We start from the raw sequence: 13467 nt of genomic DNA on the forward strand, positions 1-13467 counted from the left end.
AGCAACCTTCAAAGTGTAAGATCTGGGCATCTCTGGAGTAAAAAGTCCATAGCTGTTCCCAAAATAATCAACCTATGCAGTCTGCCCCCTCTTCACAAAAAAACCCCAAGCTTCTCTTATTTACACTAGGACACTGGTCCTCAACTTTTATGGCTTGGTGGCCGGGGAGGGAGGCAAATTGGCCCACCACTCGCACAACTCAAGCTGTGCCAGCTGCCGCTTGCACAAGTTGAGCTACTCACGCGTCCCAGTTCCAAATGGGCTGTGGGCCACACAAGGGTTGGGGACCCCTACACTAGGAGAATCCAAGAATTTGCCCATATGTATATGTTTCTCATTTGAAAATACTATAGAATGTTTGCTGGAATTCATGTTTTGTTCCTTTAACTTTCTTCTTCATAAATCTTGCTTATCAGAGAGACAGGAGAAAGAGACTTGTTCTTGGGATTAACCACTTGCAGTCCAAGATGCTTCCAGAAGCTCGACCATAAAACTTGCTTTGTGAACAAGAGTGACCCCCATCCCCATTCAAAAGTGAAGCAGCCAAGTTGCTTCACTGGACATTCCTTCAGTGGTGGTTTTAGTAGTTCAAAAATGCTCTTGTGCTTGCCTCAGCTACCGAACCTGCCAAACCAGAGCCTTGATGTGACCCAGAGCATCTTGTAGAGCAGACACAAGTCACCACCAGGATTTGAAAGGACAAGATGAATCGCTATGTTTCCGTGGAGAAAAAACGCCTTGTTGATCCTGAGCCATTTTGTACAGGCCCAGGCATTGCTGGTTATTAGAGCCTGAAAACTGCAGCACAAGACTAACATAACCAGCCTACCAAAAAGGTGGATGACTGGTTAACATTAATTGCTCTTGGGGCAACAGGTGTGTCCCAAGTAGCAGTACAGTATTTTGTGTGTGTGTGCACCTGATTCCTGCTAATTGCATGGACGAATCCCTGCAATTTTCTCAAGATTTTCAGAAATGATTTACCATTGTCAGCTTTCTCCTCTGGTTGAGAATGAGTGGCAGGCCCAAAATCACCCAGCTGGCTTTATGCCCAAGGCATGACTAGAACTTAGTTTCCTGGTTTCTATCTGGGTTCCTTTAATCCCTAAGTATTGTACAACTATTAAAGCACAAGTTAGTTTGCGTTAAAAGTACAAATCCCATATACTCAACAGCAAACCTGTTCAGCAAGTCAGGAACATTGTGCAGACAAATTAGCACTCATGAATATAAGAAATGGAATTATTAGCCAGCGAAATGCCATTGTTTGCCAAAACTCATGAAACCTTTAGGGTTAAAAAAAAAATGAAAGAGCATGTGGTGCAGACAGCCTTCTCAGCAGCCGATCAATTATTGAGGGGAAAATAACGGAGACCTAGGAAAGGATGAGTAAAACAGAGTCAGCAAGGCTACACTGAATAGTGGAGAGTGCAGCACTCTTGGAAAGGGTTACAACAAGACAGAGCTCTGTAACTCACACAGCAATAGAAAACAAAGAGTTTAGGATGGGGTGCATCCATCATGTGCCCATGTAACGTCCTGAATTGTGCTGTGCCATCCATCTGACCTGCTGCACAAAGTTCAGTGGCTACATTACAGGTAGTCCTCAACTTACAACCACAGCTGAGCCCAAAATTTCTGTTGCTAATCCAGACAGTGAAGTAAATTTTGCCCCATTTTACGACCATTCTTGTCACAGTTATTAAGGGAATCGCTGCAGTTGTCAAGTTAGTAATATGGTTGTTAAGTGAATCTGGCTTCCCCATTGACTTTGCTCCTCAGAAATTTGTAAAAGATGATCATATGACCCCGGGACATTGCTACCGTCATAAATATGAATCGGTTGCCAAGTATTTGAATTTTGATCATGTGACCAAGGGGCACTGCTGCAATGGCCGTGTGAAAAATGGTATAAGTCACTTTTTTCAATACCATTGTCACTTCAAACAGTCACTAAATGAACTGTTGTATGTCGAGGAGTATCTGTATGGAAGGGCCACCCTTGAGTACACAACCTGCGGTAGCCATAATCCAAAGGAAATTCCCAAAGGTGGCAAGATATAAGAAGCTAGGCCTGGGTTTTCAAATGCTCTGGTCCAGAAGGGAGAAGCCTGCAGGCAGTAATGTAAATGAACCAGCTAGCAGCTGGAAATGGTCTGGGATAATGAGAAAAAGGTGTGGGGAGGAACAGTACTCAAGAGAGGAGCAAAAGGGAGCCCAAGAAAGGAAATTGCAGCTGGGTTTGGAAAAAAGTGGTCAGTGGAGAAGAAGGTAATTGGCCTTTAGGCTGACAAGAGCTACAAAAAGCAACAGAAAGGATTGGGGAAGCCTGTGTGGTAAGTTAGAAAATGAAAATGAATGGGAAAAGGGAGACGCTGCATAAATGGAAGAGGAACAAACTCTGGAGTGTGAGGTAGAAAACAGAATATTGTATTTGTGAGATGATAATCCTGAAAAAGAAGTACAGAAAAATAGTGTGTGCGCTGAAGTTTGGTTTTTGCCAGTTTTACATAGATTTGGAAGTGAAGTGAATTGTTAACTATAACAATTATTTCATTTAGTCAATTAAAATCATCTATGTGTCATTGATATTTTCATGCGGTGTTGTTCCAAATGGCTTTGAGTGGTAATCATTTGCCTCAGTTTGTCATTTAGATAAGTTGAGTTATATCACTGTACAAATGATATAAATAGATACAAATGATGTAAACAATCTCAATTGTCCAGACTTCTTAAAAACAATTAGAGTTTACTGCCTGTGGATAATGTCTGAACAAAAATGTTGTCTCTGGCATATAAAGTATGAGAATTGAATTTTTAATTGAATTAAAGTTTATTTGTTTTTTTTTCTGGATTCCAAATCTCTGGCAAGAAAATACCATCTTTCAGCATCAACCATTGTTCTGAAGTGGATGTGTTGTGATGGGCCACACCCAGTGCTTTTTTTGTAAGAAAAAAGATGCCGGAACTCAAATCTTGTTCATCTTTTATTTACCTTTCATACATAGTCAATCACTGTACACACACCCACACACATTAGTTGTCTAACAAAATATAATGGTCACCGCCCACAGTAAGCACTCAGCATGTGACCACATGACCAATCACAAGCTGAGCAGTGCCACAAGCCGAGCAGCCGGATGAAGTACACATGCACTGGACTCGACACACAAGCAACCCACATGTGCTGTTTTAATAATTTTGCCACCGACCTGCTTTGCTCGACAGGGCGATTCAAGTTCACATGGACCAAACATCAAATTTTCAAAAGTTACTTTTAAAACTTGGAAAATCCGTCAAAAAAAGGTGCCGGAACTCCGTTCCGGTGAGTTCTATGACAAAAAAAGCACTGGCCACACTCATCACGGCAGTCATTTTGTGAAGGCCCCCATAATACTCAAAATGTTAACATTCCTATGTGGCCTACAAATATTAACAGTATTGTTTGTTTCTAGTAGTCTCATAATTAAAAAAAAAACTTACTGAGACAAACTGCCCAGAGTCACAGTATAAGGGAGATGGGTATAAAAATGTAATAAATAATAATTTTCACTTTCTAGTTTTTGGATGTGGCAGATATAAATTACATGGCAGTAAGCAAAGGTGAGTTAAAATTCAAAGACCTATAGGAGAGTGTAAACATCCCAAAAAATAATAATGGGTGTATATACAGGTAGTCCTCAACTTACAACAGAACATTTAGTGACCGTTCAAAATTACAACAGCACTGAAAATGATTTATGACCATTTTTCACACTTATAACTGATGCAGCATCCCCATGTGATCAAAATTCAGATGCTTGGCAACTAACCCTTATTTATGATTGTTGCAGTGCTCAAAGATCATGTGACCCTCCCCTTTTGTGATCTTCTGACAAGCAAAGTCAATGGGGAAGCCAGATTCACTTAACAACTGGGTTACTAACTTAAAACAGTTGCAGTGATTCACTTAACAAATGTGGCAGAAAAGGTCGTAAAATGGGACAAAACTCACATAACAAATGTCTTACTTATCAATAAAAATGTGGGGCTCCATTGAGGACTACTTTTATTATGATCTTGCCTGAACAGCTTACTCAGATTAATTGATATGAAGCCTGTTTTTATTTCTTCCATTCCCCTATTGCACACATCCACATCATAGCCTGTAAAGACATGCTACACTCCACAAGCTACAGCTTTTGTCAAAAAAAAGGTCAAAATTTTGCTTCAAATTTAAAGCATTACCTTGGGGCATTTGCTCATGACAGCTATAGTAAGATGACTATTCCAAATTTTAGCTTCTCCAACAGTAGAGGATTAATTGATGAAAACATGAAACAAGATGTAATTTTTCTCTTTCTAACTCTAACACAGAGGTATGAAAAGCTGCCCATGATGCAGCAAATGTCTTTCACATATTGCCAGAATGTTGATGAATTTATATTACAAGAGTGAAATGCCCCGTGAAATATTCCAAATTGATTTTGTTCCATCGGGCCAAATTTCACAGTCTGGATTGGAGCATTGGAGAGACTAGCCTAACTTCCAGCTTCCTGCCACCTTTTCTTAGAAATTCTTCTGGTGTGTTCAAGGGCTGTTCCTTCCATAATGAAACAATGCTCTAACTCAGTGGTTCTCAACCTTTTTAATGCCGTGACCCCCAACCGGTCGTAAGTCAAGGACTACTCAACTGGTGCAGCACTGTTTGCAGAAGAGAGTCTATTCTATTGCCTTTCAAAAGCCAATAGAATAAAAGGGAGTAGCACAGCTACGGAAAAGGGGGGAAAAATGGCGGACTGCGTTGTTTGGCGACCCCCATGAAATGGTCGTTTGACCCCAAATGGGGTCCCGACCCACAGGTTGACAACCACTGCTCTAACTTGAGGGTTGCCAAACTTGGCCATTTTAAAATTTGTGGACTTCAACTCCCAGAATTCCTCAGCCAGCCAGCATGGCTGGATGAGGAATTCTGGGAGTTGAAGTCCACAAGTCTTAAAGTTGCCAGGTCTGGAGATCTCTGCATAATCTACTACAGCGTATTTCCATAGAAAAACTATATCTACTGACCAGCAAATGGAAAAGTGGAAGCAGTCTTCAGTACCTATGTTTGCAACCCAGACATCTAGAATCACCTTGGAATGCCAGATCCAACCTCCAATCTAACCCAAGCAAATTGGTGACAAGAGCCCACCAGCTTCTATGTCTGAACTGTGCTGCCTCCCCCCCCCCCCCCGCCGTCCCTGTCTCAGTCGGTAGCAGTGGAAGAAATAGAGCCAGCCCCATCTTGAGAAATGTGTGAGAAAAGCATTCACATTCAACATCATCATCATCATCATCATCATAATCAGAATTCAAACAGACAAGCACCTGCAACATAACACTCCAGACTTAACAATTGTCGATAAGAAAGACAAAAAAGTCTGGATAGTGGATGTGGCAGTGCCTGGAGACAGCAGAATAGAGAGAAAGAACTGGAGAAGATAACAAAATACAAAGACCTACAAATAGAAATAGAAAGACTGTGGCAAAAGCAAGCAAGGGTAGTACCAATAGTAATAGGCTCCTTGGGTGCAATCCCAAAACAACTGGAGCACCACTTGAACACCATTGGCATTGACAAATTCGCTATTAGTCAATTGCAAAAGGCGGCCTTACTAGGAACTGCTTCCATCTTGCAACGATATCTGTAATACCATCAAACATCCACATATGCCTATCCCAGGCCCTTGGTAAGGATTCGATAGGTAGACAAAATGCCAAATCCAGTCTGAACATCTGGCTGACTGTGCGATGATCCATAATAATAATAATAATAATAATAATAACAACAACAACCCCCAGTGAGACACTACCTTGACGTGGTTGTGGGGCTTGTGTACTCTGAGGAAGATGAGAGCTATGCCAGAGGTTCAACCATACTGGACAGGTCTCATCAGAGGAGTCAGACAAAGAGTGTCTCTTCCATAAAAAATATGGTGAGACGTAAATTGCAGAATGCCATACCGGCTCGGACGTCACCCGGGTTAACAAGGTCCGCGCTAGATATGGAGTTCCTGGATATCTGGTGAAAAATGGGTTACAGGACTCAGGACTGTTGGCTGAGCAACCAGGGCCAGCAGCTGCAGAACTACTGGAAGAAAAGGTGTTTACCCGTCGCAGATACACAGTGATGGAAAACAAAGAAATAATGATCTGTTACTACAGATCAAGTCCAACAAGAAGAGGATATCTAAAACGAATGCACCAGTTCTGGAAAGAACAACATCCAGAATCAGAAATAACAGAACAGAGACTAGCAGATCAACGCCGATTTATAACACGAAATAAAAGTATTCACAGAAACAGAATTGGACGAACTGCAAAGGTTTACCCAGGGCAAAGAAATCAAAGCCTTACCAGAAGTAATCCAGAATGTAGAGGCAAACCAGGGGGAGTTGGCAGTGAAGAAATCTAGCAGAGATATACAACTGTTCTCATTTGGAAACCAGGCACCTCTACCTCAGGAAGAACAAAACCCTCTAACTAAAGAAATAAAAGAATTGAAACAAAGAATAACTGAGCATCTAGAACAGCACAAAAACAACAGAATAAGGCTACCTGCATTGAAGCTTGTTCCAAAGAAACAGCTAGCACAAGCATTAAAAGATGCAAATACTGCAATATCAAGTATAAGCACCAATTCACTGCAAGAAACAAACCAACTAATGTACAGCACAGCTGCAGTTATAACAGAATACCTGGGATGCAAAATCAACAAAGAAGAAAAACAAACAAACAGTGCACCAGAAAAATGGAAGGTTAGACTAGAAAATAAGATCAGCAAGTTAAGATCACATGCAAGCAAGCTAGAACAGATGAAAGAAAAGAAGCTGAAGAACAAGAAGACCAAAGAATACCTAATCAAGAAATACCACTTAGAAACAAGGAAGATCAAGGAAGCACTGGAAATAATAAAGCAACAAATAACAGCTATAGCCAGGAAAATCAGTAGATATAAAGCTCGAATTGCAAACTATAGGCAGAACCTCCAATTTCAATCCAATCAGAAACGTTTCTACCAATCCATCAATGGAGAAACTGCAAGGAATCAGTCAGTACCTGACAAGGAAGAAACAGTGCAGTTCTGGAAGCAGATATGGGATAACCCAAAGAAATACAACAGGATGCGGCTTGGTTAAAAGAGGTGGATGCAAATAAAACAGAAGTTGAAATGAAAGAACTAGTAATAACAACAAAAATGGTAGAAAAAAGAGCAAAGAAAATCAAAAATTGGTCAGCACCAGGTGAAGATGAACTGCATGGGTTTTGGTTGAAACATCTAACTGTTATACACCCACTCATTGCCAAGCAGTTCAACAATATACTACAAGGAGGAGAAATTGAAAAGTGGCTAACAACTGGGAAAACCTACCTAATAATAAAAAATCCAGCAAAAGGGGCAACACCAGGCAACTACAGGCCAATTACCTGTTTACCAACAACTTTCAAATTACTAACTGGTGTGTAGCTGATGCAGTACAACAGCATCTAGTTGAAAACAATCTCTTTCCACCTGAGCAGAAAGGAAACCGCCCCAATAGCAGAGGAACAAAAGATCAACTCCTAATAGACAAAATGATCTTGGAAAACTGCAAGAGAAGGAAGACCAACCTGAATGTGGCATGGATTGACTACAAAAAGGCATTTGACTCTCTGCCACATGATTGGATAATAAAGTGCCTAGAAATAACAGGAGTCAGTAGAAACATCAGAAAATTTGTGCAAAGATCGATGGCACAATGGAAGACACAGTTGCAGATCAATGGTGAGAGGCTGGGAGAGGTTAATATCAAGAGAGGAATATTTCAAGGAGATTCATTATCACCATTACTATTTGTCATTGCACTGTTTCCTCTGTCAACAATACTGAATAACTCAGGACATGGCTATCAAACATCAAAAACATCTGCCAGACTATCCCATCTCCTTTACATGGATGATCTGAAGCTGTATGGAAAAACATCATCTGAAATAGAATCGCTGCTCAACACTGTCCGTATATATAGCCAAGATATTGTAATGGAGTTTGGCTTGGACAAATGTGCCACACTTACTATCAAACAAGGAAAAATAGTGAAAACTGAAGGAATCAAGATGCCCCACGAAAATAACATTAAGAGTCTGGATGAGGAAGAGTACTACAAATACTTGGGTATCCTTCAAGCTGACAACATCAAGCACACTGAAGTCAAGAAAAAGATTAGAGGTGAATACATCAAGAGAGTGAAGAAGATCTTAAAGTCCAAACTCAATGGAGGAAATACCATAAAGGCAATCAACACCTGGGCAATCCCAGTCATTAGGTACACAGCTGGAATAGTGGACTGGACTCAAGCAGAACTAAAAGCAATGGATAGGCAGACCAGAAAAATAATGACAATGAATCATGCCCTTCATCCACGCAGTGACATTGATAGACTTTATCTACCAAGGCAAATAGGTGGGCGTGGAATGCTACAAGTACATCAGATGGTTGAAGAAGAAAAAATGGCTTTGGAAGAATATCTGAAGAACAATGATGAAGATGCACTGAAATTAGTATATCAGGAAGGCTTACTGACTACTGGAGAGACCAAACTGGCCTACAAGAAAGACCAAATGAAGAACAAAATAGAGGCATGGGAAGACAAAGCACTACATGGCCAATACATTAAAAAAATAGCTGGAAAAGCAGATAATAATAAAACCTGGCAATGGCTAAGAGCAGGAAAATTGAAGAAAGAGACCGAGGGACTAAGTCTGGCTGCACAAGACCAAGCCTTAAGGACAAATGCATACAAAGTCAAAATTGAGAAAACAGCAACAGACAGTAAGTGCCACCTATGCAAAGAAGCTGAAGAAACAGTGGACCACTTGGTAAGCTGTTGCAAGAAGATTACACAGACTGATTACAAGCAGCGGCATGACAAAGTAGCAACAATGGTGCATTGGAAGATCTGCAAAAAATATCATTTGCCTGTAAGCAAAAACTGGTGGGATCATAAAATAGAGAAAGTCATAGAAAATGATAAAATTAAACTGCTCTGGGACTTCAGAATTCAAACCGACAAGCACCTGCAACATAACACCCCAGACTTAACAATTGTCGATAAGAAAGACAAAAAAGTCTGGATAGTGGACATGGCAGTGCCTGGAGATAGCAGAATAGAAGAAAAAGAACTGGAGAAGATAACAAAATACAAAGACCTACAAATAGAAATAGACAGACTGTGGCAAAAGCAAGCAAGGGTAGTACCAATAGTCATAGGCTCCTTGGGTGCAATCCCAAAACAACTGGAGCACCACTTGAACACCACTGGCATTGACAAATTCGCTATTAGTCAATTGCAAAAGGCGGCCTTACTAGGAACTGCTTCCATCCTGCGACGATATCTGTAATACCATCAAACATCCACATCTGCCTATCCCAGGTCCTGGGTAAGGACTCGATAGGTAGACAAAATGCCAAATCCAGTCTGAACATCTGGCTGACTGTGCGATGATCCATAATAATAAAGTTGGAAGGGACCTTGGAGGTCATCAAGTCCAACCCCCTGCTCAGACAGGTAACCCTATACCATTTCGGACAAATGGCTGTCCAGTTTCTTCTTAAAAACTTCCAATGTTGGAGCGTTCACCACTTCAGGAGGCAGGTTGTTCCACTGGTTAATTGTTCTAACTGTCAGGAAGTTTCTCCTTAGTTCTAGGTTGCTTTCCTCTCCTTGATTAGTTTTCATCTGTTGCTTCTTGTCCTGCCTTCAGGCGCCTTGGAAATTGCTTGACTCCCTCTTCTTTGTGGCAGCCCCTGAGATATTGGAACACTGCTATCATGTCCCCCCTCGTCCTTCTCTTCATTAAACTAGACATACCCCATTCCAGCAACGGTTCTTTAATAAACTAATTAATAAACTAACATGGTAATCGCAGCCCTCAGAACAGCTGGATCAATCTAAATAGTGCTGCTTAAATAGTCTTGTTTTGTTTGGAGAATTGGGAGGGGGGAAAAAACCAGGCCTTTTTGGTGCTGAGCTCAAAACACATGCCATATAAGCACATTTTGATTTCAGCGTGGAACATTCCAAAAATTGAAACCTGACTGAATTCCTCTGCCACAGGCAAAGTAATTGAAAACTGCAAAGGAAAAGGCATTGGGGGGGAGGGGAATAGAATTGTAGCATGGAAAAATCTGGGTGAATTGTACGATGGATTTTGGGAGGCGGCAGGGACCACAGATATGAGGCAGGGAAGATCCATGCGAGTAATCACTTACTCCAATAACTAACTTACTACAGACCTGCAGTATAATCAGAACCACAATTAAAATGACAAATAATTATCCGAGAAGCAGGAAGCACAGAGAAATAAATAACCTTTTCCTGCCTCATTATAGGCCTGAGGAAAATCCCTTTTTTGAAGCTGCTGTTGCATTTGGCTCTCATTTTAGTCTCTAAAGAAAAATCTGGTTTCCTGTGAGGCCTGTTAAGTTCCACCATATCCAGCCAATAATAATACCACTTGACCTGACATCAATGCTTTTGAAAACTCATAAACATGCAAAGCAAAACGGTATTCTTGGATAGATTTCATACTGAATTGCAATCTGATTTCAAATTGTATTTTCCTAATCCTATTTGTATGCCATGAAGAGGGTATAGATATAGTGGTTAAGACACTCGGCCAAAAACTAGGAGATGGTAAGTTCTAGTCCTGCTTTGGGCAGGAAGCCAGCTGGGTGACCTGGGGCCAATCCCTCCCTCTCATCCCTAGGAAGGAAACGAGGGTAAATCATTTCTAAAAATCTTCCAAAAAACCTGTCGAGACCAGTCCAGGCACTTAACATTGACTTAAAGGACCGTTCAAGCATACAGACATGATTGTATAGTGCACTTTCAAGACTGAAAAATTGACTAGCTGGCTATATTTATTTATTCAGTTTGTATAGCTGCACATCTCAAACCAGTGACTCTGGGCAATGAACAATCATCAAAACAATTCAGTTAAAAAATAGAAAAAAAATTAATATAAATAGCCAAAAGATATTATAACCCATTGCATTTCTTTTTAATTTGTGTTATTTGAGTAATTTTCAGCATTACATCACCAGGAACTAGCATCTTGTGGATTATACATAAAGCAGTGACTATACTGTAGTGTAGTATTTTTTTTTGTATTTTGTATTTAATTTTATTTATATGCCGCCCAATCCCAAAGGACTCAGGGCGGCGTACAGAGTTAAAACAATCATAAAACAATAAAATAATAAAATAATACAGTCACACCGCGAGTCCGATCTGTCCAGTCAGAACTGAGCTTGTAAATTTTGTACTTTTTACTTAATGTTCTTCTGTTTAATTTATTTCTAGGTTTTCTGGCTTGCAAAATATGAAGATTATGACAAAGAATGCTTCACACCAAGGTCATGATTGTTTAGGACAAATTAATTGCAAAAATTATAGATTTTTTCTATAATTTCTCCAGATTTCTTCTGGAGGCTAAAACATATAAGGAACGGTTGCTAGAATTGGGTATGTCTAATTTAACGAAGAGAAGGACAAGTGGGGGACATGATAGCAGTGTTCCAATATCTCAGGGGCTGCCATAAAGAAGAGGGAATTAAGCTATTTTCCAAAGCACCTGAAGGCAGGACAAGAAGCAACGGGTGGAAACTAATCAAGGAGAGAAGCAACCTAAAACTGAGGAGAAACTTCCTGACAGTGAGAACAATTAATCAGTGGAACAACCTGCCTCCAGAAGCGGTGAATGCTCCAACACTGGAAGTTTTTAAGAAGGGACTAGACAGCCATTTGTCCGAAATGGTGTAGGGTTTCCTGCCTGAGCAGGGGGTTGGACTAGATGACCTCCAAGGTCCCTTCCAACTTTGCTACTATTATTATTATTATTCTCTGTGCTATTTGGTATTATTTCTAGGGGTCATAACTTGCTTCCAAACCTAATGGGAAGGGAGAAAGGAAGTCAGTCTTTCAGTGACATGTTGGATGGAATTGAAATGAGGACATAAAAGAAATACAGCCATATTACTTTTGTGTAATCATCCATTGAATTAAAAGGAAACACCTGTAGGAGGACAGCACCTCCCCCCCAAAAAAAGAAATATTTGGGGGAATATTAAAAAGCAGAATATTATGCTTCCCAAAGGAATACAGTAATAGAGAAAGAAATCTTAAAAGACAGAAATCAGCCCCCAGAAACCAGCCCCAGCCCCTCTCCCCTAGGCAGAGGCCAGCTCTGTAGAAATGCAGATTTGATAATCCTATTCAGAAAGGTTGGGGCCAGGAAGCTTGGAGCTGATGAGATTAGAAAGACAAAGACCCCTAAAATCTACATACCCCACCCAAACTCTAAAGACATGACCTTTAGGACATAATAGGATTAACCCACCAATTCCACAAAGGATACACTCAAAAGCTCAGGTCAAAGTTCAAGCCACAGGAACAGGAAACAACACCAAACACAAAAGCCCAAGAAGGTATAAAAACCCACCACTCCCAACTACAAGTGATCAGTTTTCCCAGAGCCACATTTCTGTCTTGTGGTTCTGCTCTTCGATAAACTACAACCTTTTTAAAGCAGTCTCCATTTTGTTTATTCACAGCTTGGACTGGACCCTGATGAAGGTTTTTCCTTCAACACACCTTTAAAGGAACTACCAATTTGCAGAAGCAATTATCTTCTAGGTTGGCTTGAAATGAAATGGAAGAGTCAATTATCTCTTAAACCTCCACCCTTTCAGCATATTATCTCTCAATCTCATTAAAATTAAGCTTCAGTTCTGAGCCAGACTTCACAGTTAAGCAAACTCCTATGGTGTAGCTTTTCTGATCTTTCAGAATTCATGAAAGGGAAGCCATGGCTGAATTCTAATACAGAAATACCCATTATTCTATTTTGGAGGCAAACAAAAAAATAGAAAGTTGTAGCCCCCCAAAAAATTAAATGCAAAATATGGAAAGAATTTTAGTTATACTGTATCTATTATCATTACTATATCTGTATAATTTACTGTTGCTTCCCATTCCTTTTTATCTTTGCAAATCCTACTTTTGAACTTTAATTGTAATCGTACAGTTGTGCTTTTAGATTTAGTCCATATGAATAGGCTGATGCTTAAATTGCATTGATGAAAGACAGCCCATATTAGCTCCATTTTCAGCTTATCCACTGCTTACTGCCTCAAAAGAAAATGTTGACATGCAAGAAAACAAGTATTCAAAATCCTAACTTATTATTAGGCATGATACTTGTTGCTTTAGATGAATACACTTCTGGCTAGCCTGTTTGGTGGAAATTAAAATCTCTTACATGAGTATGCAGGTATCCTTAACAGATAGGCATGAAATTCACATAAGGGCCATCTCAAGTGAACAGAAAACCAAGTATCTTGATGAAATTGAGACACTTTTCCAGAGCAGATGCATCAAAAGTTTGGTTCTTACCAAACCAGTAAGC

Source organism: Crotalus tigris, unplaced genomic scaffold (genome assembly GCF_016545835.1).
Source record: "Crotalus tigris isolate CLP2741 ecotype Arizona unplaced genomic scaffold, ASM1654583v1 scf7180000024386.1433019, whole genome shotgun sequence".
Taxonomy (NCBI): Eukaryota; Metazoa; Chordata; class Lepidosauria; order Squamata; family Viperidae; genus Crotalus; species Crotalus tigris.